The 11,554-nt window shown below is 43.7% G+C and overlaps 1 pseudogene; it reads left to right on the top strand.

Moving 5' to 3' along the window:
- The first annotated feature begins 10,206 nt into the window (after positions 1-10,206).
- LOC136465222 (extensin-like) lies at positions 10,207-11,284 on the top strand (annotated as a pseudogene).
- Positions 11,285-11,554: the final 270 nt, after the last annotated feature.

Here is an 11,554-nt window from a genome sequence, read left to right as displayed (position 1 = left end):
AAGACAGGCTGCCTTTAGTAGAGGAAACAGTGGATACTTATAGACTAAGTAGATGTACAATATGTTACTCATCCTAAGGCTAACAGGTCCACATGTCGAGAAGACAGTGGTGACCTATACATAAGATAAAAGCAAGCTAAATCAAACAGCCTGCATTTGGAACCTAAAAATGAAATTGCTAATCTTCCCCTAGGCTTCTGAATATATCATAAGAATAATTGCTTGACTATGTCAGATTAAATATCTTTAGCACAAATCAGTTGTTATTTTGTTTAGTAGGTATTCCTCCATTTTAGATCATAAATAGTGGCATGGTAAGGCCTACTATTGGTAGAAGAAGGTAGATATGGACACAGTGTGCTTGCGTGTAGGCTTGCAAATGTGTCCATATCTAGGCTGCAGTCAGCCCCATGGGGGCAAACAGTCAAACCACACTGGAAACATATAACTTTCAGAAATAAAGCATGAAAATTGATAAATTTTGATTCCAAGTAGATATAGTTTCAGAGAGTTTACTATAGAAAAAACATATTTTAGTTCAATTGGTTGCCTGGGTAAAAACAAAAGTAGGTGTGAAGAAAAAACAAAAGTGGTGTGAAGAAAAATGTATGTGCACCTAGAAGTAAATCAGCCAAGTCATATAAAAAGTCTATCTATCTATATGAATGGTAAAGTACCTATATGAGCGTCGGTGGCTCATTTGCACGCGGACGCGTGGTCTATGACTTTTTGCAGAATCAAAATCAGCAGAGCTCTCGACCAACGACCAACAGCAAGATAAATAAAACCCTAGATAGAACCAACACACAATTCGTCTAAATGCATCTCCCAGCAAAGGATTCAAGCTATTGTCACCAAACGCTGCCTACAGGAATCCATCCTATCATCCCAGCAATTGACACCCTATCCTCATTCCGCAATCAATTTGACCAAATTCCTTGGGCGACGGGCAGCATCAAAATCTATCCAGCAAAAGAAGAAGCGTACCGGCACAGGTGTTCAGAAGACGATGGTGAGCCGGAGTGGCGGGTGATGAGGTCGTCGAAGGGGTCCTGACGGCCAGTGGCCTGGTGAGTTGAAGCGGTCGAAGGTCCAGAAGCCGTAGGGGCGCGGCCGCGCTCACCCACCGCCGAGGAGCTCGCCCGTCGTCGGCGTGCGGGGGCCGGGCGTGGGGCGCCGAGAGCCTGCGTCGTCGGCGTGCGGGGGCAGGACGTCGGGGGCCGGGCGCGGGGCGCCGGGAGCCTGCGTCGTCGGCGCGTGGGGGCGGGCGCCAGGGGCCGGGGGCGGGACGCCGAGCGCCGAGGGCTGGTGTGGGTGGGCGCGGGACCAGCGGCGGGGCCGGCAGCGTGGGCAGCGGTGGAAACACTAGGCAGCCTGACGGCGTCGGAGGAAGAAGACAGCGCCTAGACGATGACTCCCGTGCGCTACCCTCCAATTTATACTAGGTATCATTTGTAGGGGCGGTTCTTGATCCAGCCGCCCCTACAAATACATTTTTAGGGGCGGTTCCTGATCCAACCGCCCCTACAAATATTTTTTTAAATTATAAATTCTATATTTTTTATATCATAAAAACACAATTATAAATTCTACATTTTGTTCAAACTTTCTCAAATGAAAAAATGGACTATATAAGGATTGTAGATCTTGATGAGATGAACAACCTTGTTATTCAGAGTTTTTTCATCTGAGGTCATTTAGTGTCTCATTTGAGCAAGTTTGACCAAGTCAAATTTGGTCAAATGAAAAAACAACACTTTGACTCTAGTATTATGAACTCTAAATAACTTCAAATTGAAAAGTTTTGAATACCAAGTTTGATCATCTCAGCAAGATCTACAATTGTTGTTTTGGTCAACTTTCCATTTGAGAAAGTTTGGACGGTTCAAATTTGTGATTTTTAAATTTCGACGCCTACAAACTTGTTTTCGGAACCCTAGGTTATCTCAAATTGAAAAGTTTTGAATACCAAGTTTGTTCATCTCATCAAGATATACAATCCTTATATAGTCCATTTTTTCATTTGAGAAAGTTTGAACAAAATGTAGATCAAATTTCACAAGTGTGTGACATAGTTTCAGAAAGTCTATATGAGATTCAAGAATTTGTGACTAGTGTTTGATAAAACTTTCTCAAATGGGAAAATAAGCTATGTAAGGATTGTAGATCTTGATGAGATGAACAACCTTGTTATTCAGAGTTTTTTCATCTGAGGTCATTTAGTGTCTCATTTGAGCAAGTTTGACCAAGTCAAATTTGGTCAAATGAAAAAACAACACTTTGACTCTAGTATTATGAACTCTAAATAACTTCAAATTGAAAGGTTTTGAATACCAAGTTTGATCATCTCAGGAAGATCTACAATTGTTGTTTTGGTCAACTTTCCATTTGAGAAAGTTTGGACGGTTCAAATTTGTGATTTTTAAATTTCGACGCCTACAAACTAGTTTTCGGAACCCTAGGTTATCTCAAATTGAAAAGTTTTGAATACCAAGTTTGTTCATCTCATCAAGATATACAATCCTTATATAGTCCATTTTTTCATTTGAGAAAGTTTGAACAAAATGTAGATCAAATTTCACAAGTCTGTGACATAGTTTCAGACAGTCTATATGAGATTCAAGAATTTATGACTAGTGTTTGATAAAACTTTCTCAAATGGGAAAATAAGCTTGGTAAGGATTGTAGATCTTGATGAGATGAACAACCTTGTTATTCAGAGTTTTTTCATCTGAGGTCATTTAGTGTCTCATTTGAGCAAGTTTGACCAAGTCAAATTTGATCAAATGAAAAAACAACACTTTGACTCTAGCATTATGAACTCTAAATAACTTCAAATTGAAAAGTTTTGAATACCAAGTTTGATCATCTCAGCAAGATCTACAATTGTTGTTTTGGTCAACTTTCCATTTGAGAAAGTTTAGACGGTTCAAATTTGTGATTTTTAAATTTCGACGCCTACAAACTAGTTTTCGGAACCCTAGGTTATCTCAAATTGAAAAGTTTTGAATACCAAGTTTGTTCATCTCATCAAGATATACAATCCTTATATAGTCCATTTTTTCATTTGAGAAAGTTTGAACAAAATGTAGATCAAATTTCACAAGTGTGTGACATAGTTTCAGACAGTCTATATGAGATTCAAGAATTTGTGACTAGTGTTTGATAAAACTTTCTCAAATGGAAAAATAAGCTATGTAAGGATTGTAGATCTTGATGAGATGAACAACCTTGTTATTCAGAGTTTTTTCATCTGAGGTCATTTAGTGTCTCATTTGAGTAAGTTTGACCAAGTCAAATTTGGTCAAATGAAAAAACAACACTTTGACTCTAGTATTATTAACTCTAAATAACTTCAAATTGAAAAGTTTTGAATACCAAGTTTGATCATCTCAGCAAGATCTACAATTGTTGTTTTGGTCAACTTTCCATTTGAGAAAGTTTGGACGGTTCAAATTTGTGATTTTTAAATTTCGACGCCTACAAACTAGTTTTCAGAACCCTAGGTTATCTCAAATTGAAAAGTTTTGAATACCAAGTTTGTTCATCTCATCAAGATATACAATCCTTATATAGTCCATTTTTTCATTTGAGAAAGTTTGAACAAAATGTAGATCAAATTTCACAAGTGTGTGACATAGTTTCAGACAGTCTATATGAGATTCAAGAATTTGTGACTAGTGTTTGATAAAACTTTCTCAAATGGGAAAATAAGCTATGTAAGGATTGTAGATATTGATGAGATGAACAACCTTGTTATTCAGAGTTTTTTCATCTGAGGTCATTTAGTGTCTCATTTGAGCAAGTTTGACCAAGTCAAATTTGGTCAAATGAAAAAACAACACTTTGACTCTAGTATTATGAACTCTAAATAACTTCAAATTGAAAAGTTTTGAATACGCATGCATAAATGAAGCCTTACAAACACACACAACTAGCTAGCCTGCTGTAACGACTTTCCCATTGACACCTTTTCGTTCCCATGGCATTATATCTTTGGGGATGTTCTTTTCCACAACACTGATCTTCTTAGGAAAGTCTGTGAATAACGGCATCTCATCATAGTTATTGTAAGCTTCAACATCGTCCACGCCATCAACTCCAATAATGTGTTGTTTTCCGGAGGCAACCACGTGCTTTGTCTTCTTCTTCGGGGGGAGGTTACTTTGTGGGTCAGACATATAGAAAACTTATGCGACACGTGAAGCGAGCACCCAAGGGTCATCTTGGTAGCCTAGATTCTCGAGGTCCAAGACTCTCAATCCGATCTTGTTCAGTTGGTGTTGTTTGATCCAGCGGCATCGAAATAGGGCCACCGTTATATCCCTTCCTTAGTCAAGTTCCCATATCTCTTCAATGATGCCAAAGTATTGGATCTTTCGCCCTAATCCATCGAGAGCCTCTATTCGAACGCCGCTGTTTTGGTTCACATATTTACTATCCTTTGCGTGGGTATAGTACGTGTACCCATTGATATCATAACTATTCCAAGATGTAACTTGTCTCGATGGCCCCTCCGCCAACCTACTGATGGTAATAGAGTCTATGGTTTCTCCAGGCGGTATGTTTTGGTCCTTCAACCATATAGTTAGTCGTTGCTTGTGCTGTTTCATGACCCAATCATCCGAACGGCCATTTCTCTCTGCCATAATGATAGCCAAGTGTTCATCAATATACGGTTGCATCAGTTGTGTACTCTGCAAGACACTGTAATGCGCCCGACTCACCTCTTTGTAATCATGGTCGATGAACACTTTTCTACCACTGGTGCCCTTCCCAGCCAGCCTACCCTTGTGACGAGAATCGGGTTTACCAATCTCTTTCTGTACTTTTAGGTACTCTTGACAGCACTCGACGACTTCTTCAGTACTGTAACCCTCTATCATGGAGCCCTCTGGGTATGCTCGATTATGCACGTATCGACTTAAAACCGACATGAACCGCTCATAGGACCACATTTCATGCAAGTAGCAAGGGCCAAGCGCCTGTATCTGATGAACCATGTGAATCATGAGATGTGGCATTATATCAAAAAAAGCAGGAGGTAAACACATCTCCAGTTGGTTTTATGTCTCCACTACAAATTCATGTAGGTCACTCAGCTCTTCCTTGCCAATCGTCTTCTGTGAGATCTTCAAAAAGAAGTAGCACATGCGGGTAATGGCCATTTTTAAGAACTCTGGCTTTATAGCCCTGATTGCAATAGGTAGCAACACTGTCAGCATCACATGGCAATCGTGAGCCTTGCATTGTGTTATTGACAAGTCCTTCATCGACACTAGCTTCTTCACATTTGCTGAAAACCCAGTCGGGACTTTGATCCCCCTCAGGAAAGTGCATATAGCTCTCTTCTCGTCTGGTGTTAGGTTGAAGCACGCCGCGGGCAGAGTGTATTTTCCATTAGCCTTAGGTACCGGGTGAAGCTGTGGCATCATGTTTAGCTGCACCATGTCTTTCCGTGCTTTCAGACCATCCTTTGACTTGCCTGTGTCCATCAAGGTAGCAATGAGACTCTCAAAGACATTCTTTTGTACGTGCATAGCATCAATGGCATGGGGGACCTCCAAGTCTGGCCAATAAAGCAGATATTGAAAGAAGATCGATTGTTTCTTAAAAGGTACGCCTTCGATAGGAGGTGTGCTTCTATCTCTATTCGTCCCATCTGGATTCTTCTTTCCATAGACGACGCGTATATTTTTCACCATTCTGTACACATGTTCTCCGTTATGACGTCTCTCCGGAGGGGGTTCAATCTCCAGGGCATTGTCATAAAATCTAAAGAATAATTTGCTGCGGTACTTGTGACTTGTCTTTAAGAAGCGTCGGTTCTTTAAGTAAACTATCTTCTTGGATGCATCCAGGTACACCCATGTAGTACCATCCAAGCAAACCAAGCATCCCGTCTTCCCTTTGATCTGTCCAGACAAAGCAAACAACGCGGGGTAATCATTGGTAGTAACAAATATTATTGCTCTACATATGAAGTCCTCCTTTCGGAACGCATCGTACATCTGCTCCCCATGCCTCCATAGTCTCTCCATTTCTTGCATCAAGGGCTCGAGGAACACGTCTATATCAATGCCTGGTTGTTTAGGGCCAGAAATAAGAATAGTGAGGAGAAGGTACTTTCTCTTCTGACACAACCATGTTGGGGTGTTGTACATGGTCAAGATTACTGGCCATGTGCTGTGGTTGCTCATCCTCTCATTGAAGGGATTCATTCCATCGGTGCTCAGGCCAAACCGTACATTCCTTGGGTCATCGCTGAATTCTTTGTGCTTCTCATCAAACCTTTGCCACTGACTACAATCAGCCGGGTGTGCAATCTTATCATCATCCACCTTGCGCTCATCATCCCACCATGTCATGAGTGCGGCTTCTTTAGGGTTTAGGAACATACGTCTCAAGCGGTCGGTCACTGGCAGGTACCACATTACCAGGGCAGGAATTCTTCTCTGCTTTGCATCGTTGCCTAATGGAGTGTCCTCTGTGGGCTGAGATTCTTGTACCACCTTTTTTGTACCCTTCTTATTCCTCTTTTTCCCCGTGGATGGTTCGTCCCCACCGTAAAGGTCATTGTTCTTGTACCGGCTGGCCCCACACCGGGGACATTTATTTAATGACTTGAACGTTTCACCACGAAAAAGTATACAGTGGTTGGGGCATGCATGTATTTTTTCAACCCCCATTGTCAATGGACTTATGATCTTCTTCGCTTGGTATGTGTTGGCGGGAACTGAGTTTGGTTGTGGCAGCACCCATGACAGGAAATGCAATAGATCATTGAAACTACAGTCTGACCAGCCGTACTTAGCCTTCAGGATGAGCAGCTCAAGCACGAAACATAGCAATGTCCAATGTGTCGGACAACCCTTTTCAACACCATACACAGTCTCCTTCGATGCTTTTATCACTCTTTCTAAATTTTCTAGACCTTTCGGGCTATTTAGTAAAATCTCTGGTCCAAGGGTTCGAATCATGTCATCTAAATCATCTTCAACTCCGACACGTGCTCCACCATCATTATTGGCACCACCTTCGTCGTTACCATCCCAACCACCAGCATCACCACCTTGTTCATTGCCAAACTCGAAATCCATTTGTGCATCAAGCTCGGCTGAATATTGGGACAGGGATTCTATGGTTTCAGCGTCGTATTCCTCCTCATCCTCGTCGTTAACAATAACCGTTTCACCATGATGAATCCACACTGTGTAGTCATCAACAAATCCTCGTATAATCAAATGTGATCTGATGATAGTCACATCTGTCCATGCCATACGGTTCTTGCAATCTTTACAGGGGCAAATAATTGTATCCTTATTCTCTTTCAATGTCGTTGCATGCTTCGTTGCGGCTTCAATAAATTTATCCACCTCTTCACGGAAATCTGCCTTGAACCTTAACGAACCATACATTCAAGAGTTCCTGTACTCAATCTTTTACAACAACAACAAAATAAACATTAAAGGACTACTTATTCAGATATATATAAAAATTAATCAAAGTAATAATTATTTGAGAATAATTGTATATACCTCAGATATATATGAATATAAATCTAATATAATTACATGAAGCATACAAACACACCATGGTAGAGGAAAATTAATTAATGGCCCATTTATCCATAAATAATTAAAATACATATTTATTGATTACAATAAACAATTTCAAAGACAACAATTAGCAATAATTATACTTTACACAATATCTTTTGTATAAACCCTAGTCCAATTTTATCAAACATAAATTTACAAAAACGAAATTAATAAAAAAACCAAACCCTAGATCTAGATCACATGCACATGAAACATCCATAAAACTAACTAATGGTTCACTAAAATCAAGAAACATGGACCAAATAAGGGTATGATCTTGTTCCCCTCCCTAATTTACCCTAGTACATTTAAAAGTTGGGTCTAATTTGCTCATAAATAGCTCAAGCACCATAGAAGAGAGAGAAAAACAAAACTCTAATTATTCACTAATCAACCATTAAAACTTCAAAAAAAAGTATGGAATAGCATTTTCTTACCTTCTACAACCTCTCCACCAAAGGATTTGAGATCAAAACCTTCCCCCTTAGTAGAGCAATTTTTGAGAGGTGCCCAAGCCCTCCCCAACTTTCTTTCACGGGTTGGAGTGAATGACCCGAGGAGGAAGAAGGTGCTGCTTCACTTTTATATGGGGGTCATTTGTAGGGGCGGCTGGTGATTGAGCCACCCCTACAAATAGAAGCTATAAATACGGGCCATTTTAGGGGCGGCTCAATCACCAGCCGCCCCTACAAATACCATTTCTAGAGGCGGCTGGTGATTGAGCCGCCCCTAAAAATCATACTCCATTTGTAGGGGCGGCTCGTATCACCAGCCGCCCCTGCTGTTCCATTTGTAGGGGCGGCTGGTGTCTGGGCACCCGAGCACGCCACTGTAGGAGCGGCTCCATCTCCAGCCGCCCCTACAAAAAAATTAAACCGTTGCTACAAATCATTTTCTACGTAGTGAGTACGTGCCAGACGTCGCGGCGGCTCCTCAGTCCTCGATCACAATTCACACGGGAGGGCGACTTGGCACGATGCACCCGTCGTCTGCCGTCGTTACGGACGATGGTTGCATTGGCACGAGTGGATTGCATGCATCCGGTCCGGATGGATGAGTTCAGTTTAGCCCCTGGCCCTGGAGGCTGAGTTTCAGCTAAGCGAGTACTCCTAGACTATATTATTTGCGATGCACGATTGAGGTACCTGACTAGAAAGTAGCGCGGCCTTGCCGCGCGGTCCTGTGTGGTGCTTGCATCATGAAGCTAATAATTATATTGCAATTAGTATTACTTAGCTTCTGTGGAGAATAAATAGTAGTAGTACAATATAATTATACAGATCAGTGGAGTTGATGTTGATCGTTGCCATTGCAGAGGATAATAGCTGGAGCCTCTTTTTTTTCAATTAAGAACTATGCACGACACACCCATCATTGTGAAATTAAGAATTGTATATATATATAGGATCGTGAAGCCGGTAGAATCACTCAATTGTTTTATTTTATGTGTGTTATGGGTAAGCTAGCATAAAAATTTCATAGCAATTTGAATAAAGAAACCAACTCTATTAATTATTTTAGAAAACTCTTGAGAAATCTAGATCCACACTAATAGCAAAAAATTACACTAAAACATGTGATGTTATGTATTTACAATGCAGTGCTACTTGTGTAGAGTTCAACAAACTTGGTTTGGCATTTTTTAAAATTTTATTTGTTTTATTATGTTATTTACAAAATTTCAATCGTTTTAGATAAATAACAAATTCATAGGAAAATAGAAAAACGTCGTCGGGCCGAATTCGGCTCAGTAAGGCCCAGGTTCGGTGGGAAATAGGCCCGAGCGGGAGGCAGGCCGGCCCATTCAAAAGGCCTAGATTGCGAGTTGATTTCGGTAAAGTTCAAGGACTTTTTTGCAAAAAAACTTGAGAGAAGATCTGGACTGCGAATTGATTCGACTAAAGTTCATAAGTTTGTTTGCAAAAAAAAAAACCACGCCTCGCACACTCTAGTCGTCCACACGTCCGATCCGACGGCCGGAACCGCTGGCGACGTGGCCAGCTCGCCGGCCAGCTTGTACTAGCTGTAGCTGTTTCGTCTGTGACGTGCCACTGCTCGCACGCATGTATTATTTTTGTCGTCGGTGTTAAGCAGCATGGAGCTGTCCATGCACTGTCCTGTCATGTGCTGTTCTCTTGGTGTTTAAGGCAAATGCTGCTAGTACCGGTAGTTGGTTAACACGTAGTACAACTTTCATTTTTCACGTAGCCATACTTCTTTGTGTTTTCCTTTTCTTAAAATAAAAAATGCAAATTCGTAGATAAGAAAATTGTGATGGCATCGAAGATTGTGTTTTTACTCAGTGCGGGTTTAGTTCGTGAAATTTGGGAATTTGGCTACTCTAGCACTTTTGTTTTTATTTGACAATTAGTGTTCAATCATAGACTAATTAGGCTCAAAACGTTCGTCTCGTGATTTCTAACCAAACTGTGCAATTAGTTTTTCTTTCGTCTACATTTAATGCTCCATGCACGTATCGTAAGATTCGATGTGCTACTGTAGTATTTTTTGGGAAACTTTTTGGAAACTAAACACACAGCTTTAACCGTAGTGTCCAATCTTCGAATTTGCAGCAACTGTTCAATTGAGACTCGTGCGTGATTGAATGCAGGCCGGGCACGCCGTGGTGCCCAAGTTCGGCTCCTGGGACGCCGAGAACATCGGCTACACCGTCTTCTTCGAGAAGGTGCGAGACAACAAGGCCCCGCCGGCGCCCGCTCCCAACCCAAGCCTTCTGCCGGCGGCAACGGAGGCTACGACTTCGATCCGTACGAGCACTACGAGAGCCTCAGCAGGAAGGTGCCGTCACGCCCGCCGAGCTCGCACGGCCACGGCCAGCCCGCCGCCGCAGCCAGGGCGCCGGCGCCGGTAGTGGCCGGTGCCGGCTACGACTTGGACCCGTACGAGCACTACGACAGCCTCAGCAGCAGGAACGTGCCCTCCCGCCCGCCAGGCTCGCACGGCCACGCGCCTGCTGCCGGCTACGACTACGGCTTCGACCCCTACGAGCACTACGAGAATCTCAGCGCCAGGAACGTTCCTTCCCGGCCGCCGAGCTCGCACGGCCACGCGCCGCAGCCGCACCACCGGCCGCAGCCGCACCCCGGGCACGGGTACCACCGCCGGACCGGGAGCAACGTCAGCAATGCCGCGTCCAAGGCCAGCAGCCGCGGCAGCAAGTTCTCGCCGCCAAGGCCGTACCAGCCCAGGTACATCAGCAACGATAACAACAACGTCAGCTTCCCGCCGCAGCCGCAAGGCGGCGGCCATGGCGCCCAATACCACCACAATCACCACCACCACCACGGTGCGCCGAGGGCAGCTTCCGCCTCGCCGTCGCCGCCGCGCCACCACCACCCGGCCCCGCCGCTGCTGCCGCGGCGCCCTAAGCCGTCGGCCGTGCCGAGGTTCGGCGTCTGGGACGAGCAGAACGCGGCGATGGCGGCGCAGGGCTTCACGGTGCAGTTCGAGACGGTGAAGCGCCACCGGGAGGAGGCCAGCAGGACCGCCCCCGCGCCGCCGTCCGTGCAGCCGCCAACGAAGCTGCTGGCGCCTGACCACGCGGCGGCGGCACCACGCGCGCGGCGACACGGGAAGAGGAAGGCCGAGAGGTCCTTCATGTCCAGGATAGACAGGTGCCTGTTCCCAAGGGTCAGAGAGTGAGTGATCCGACGACCGACGGTAGTTACCACCACTCAGCCATATGCTTGGCTTATAATTCGTATTCTTTTAATTAATAAATAGTATTTTTTTTCTTATAATAAATTAGTTGATATTTTCCGTCATGCTTATCCGCAAGTGACTGGGCAATACGTGTTCTTCGACAGAGATTGTGTTGTGCTACTTCAGGGTTTGTTCGTTCTTTGTTCATTACTATGTTGGCGCTGCCTCCATTCAAAGTTGTCTCCAACTGCAACCTTTGGCGCGTTGGTGACGAGCCAGCTAGCGCCTGG

This window comes from Miscanthus floridulus, chromosome 7, assembly GCF_019320115.1.
Source record: "Miscanthus floridulus cultivar M001 chromosome 7, ASM1932011v1, whole genome shotgun sequence".
In the NCBI taxonomy this organism is placed as follows: Eukaryota; Viridiplantae; Streptophyta; class Magnoliopsida; order Poales; family Poaceae; genus Miscanthus; species Miscanthus floridulus.
The sequence above is the reverse complement of the archived record's forward strand: the minus strand, read 5'-3'. Positions and strand labels throughout refer to the sequence as shown.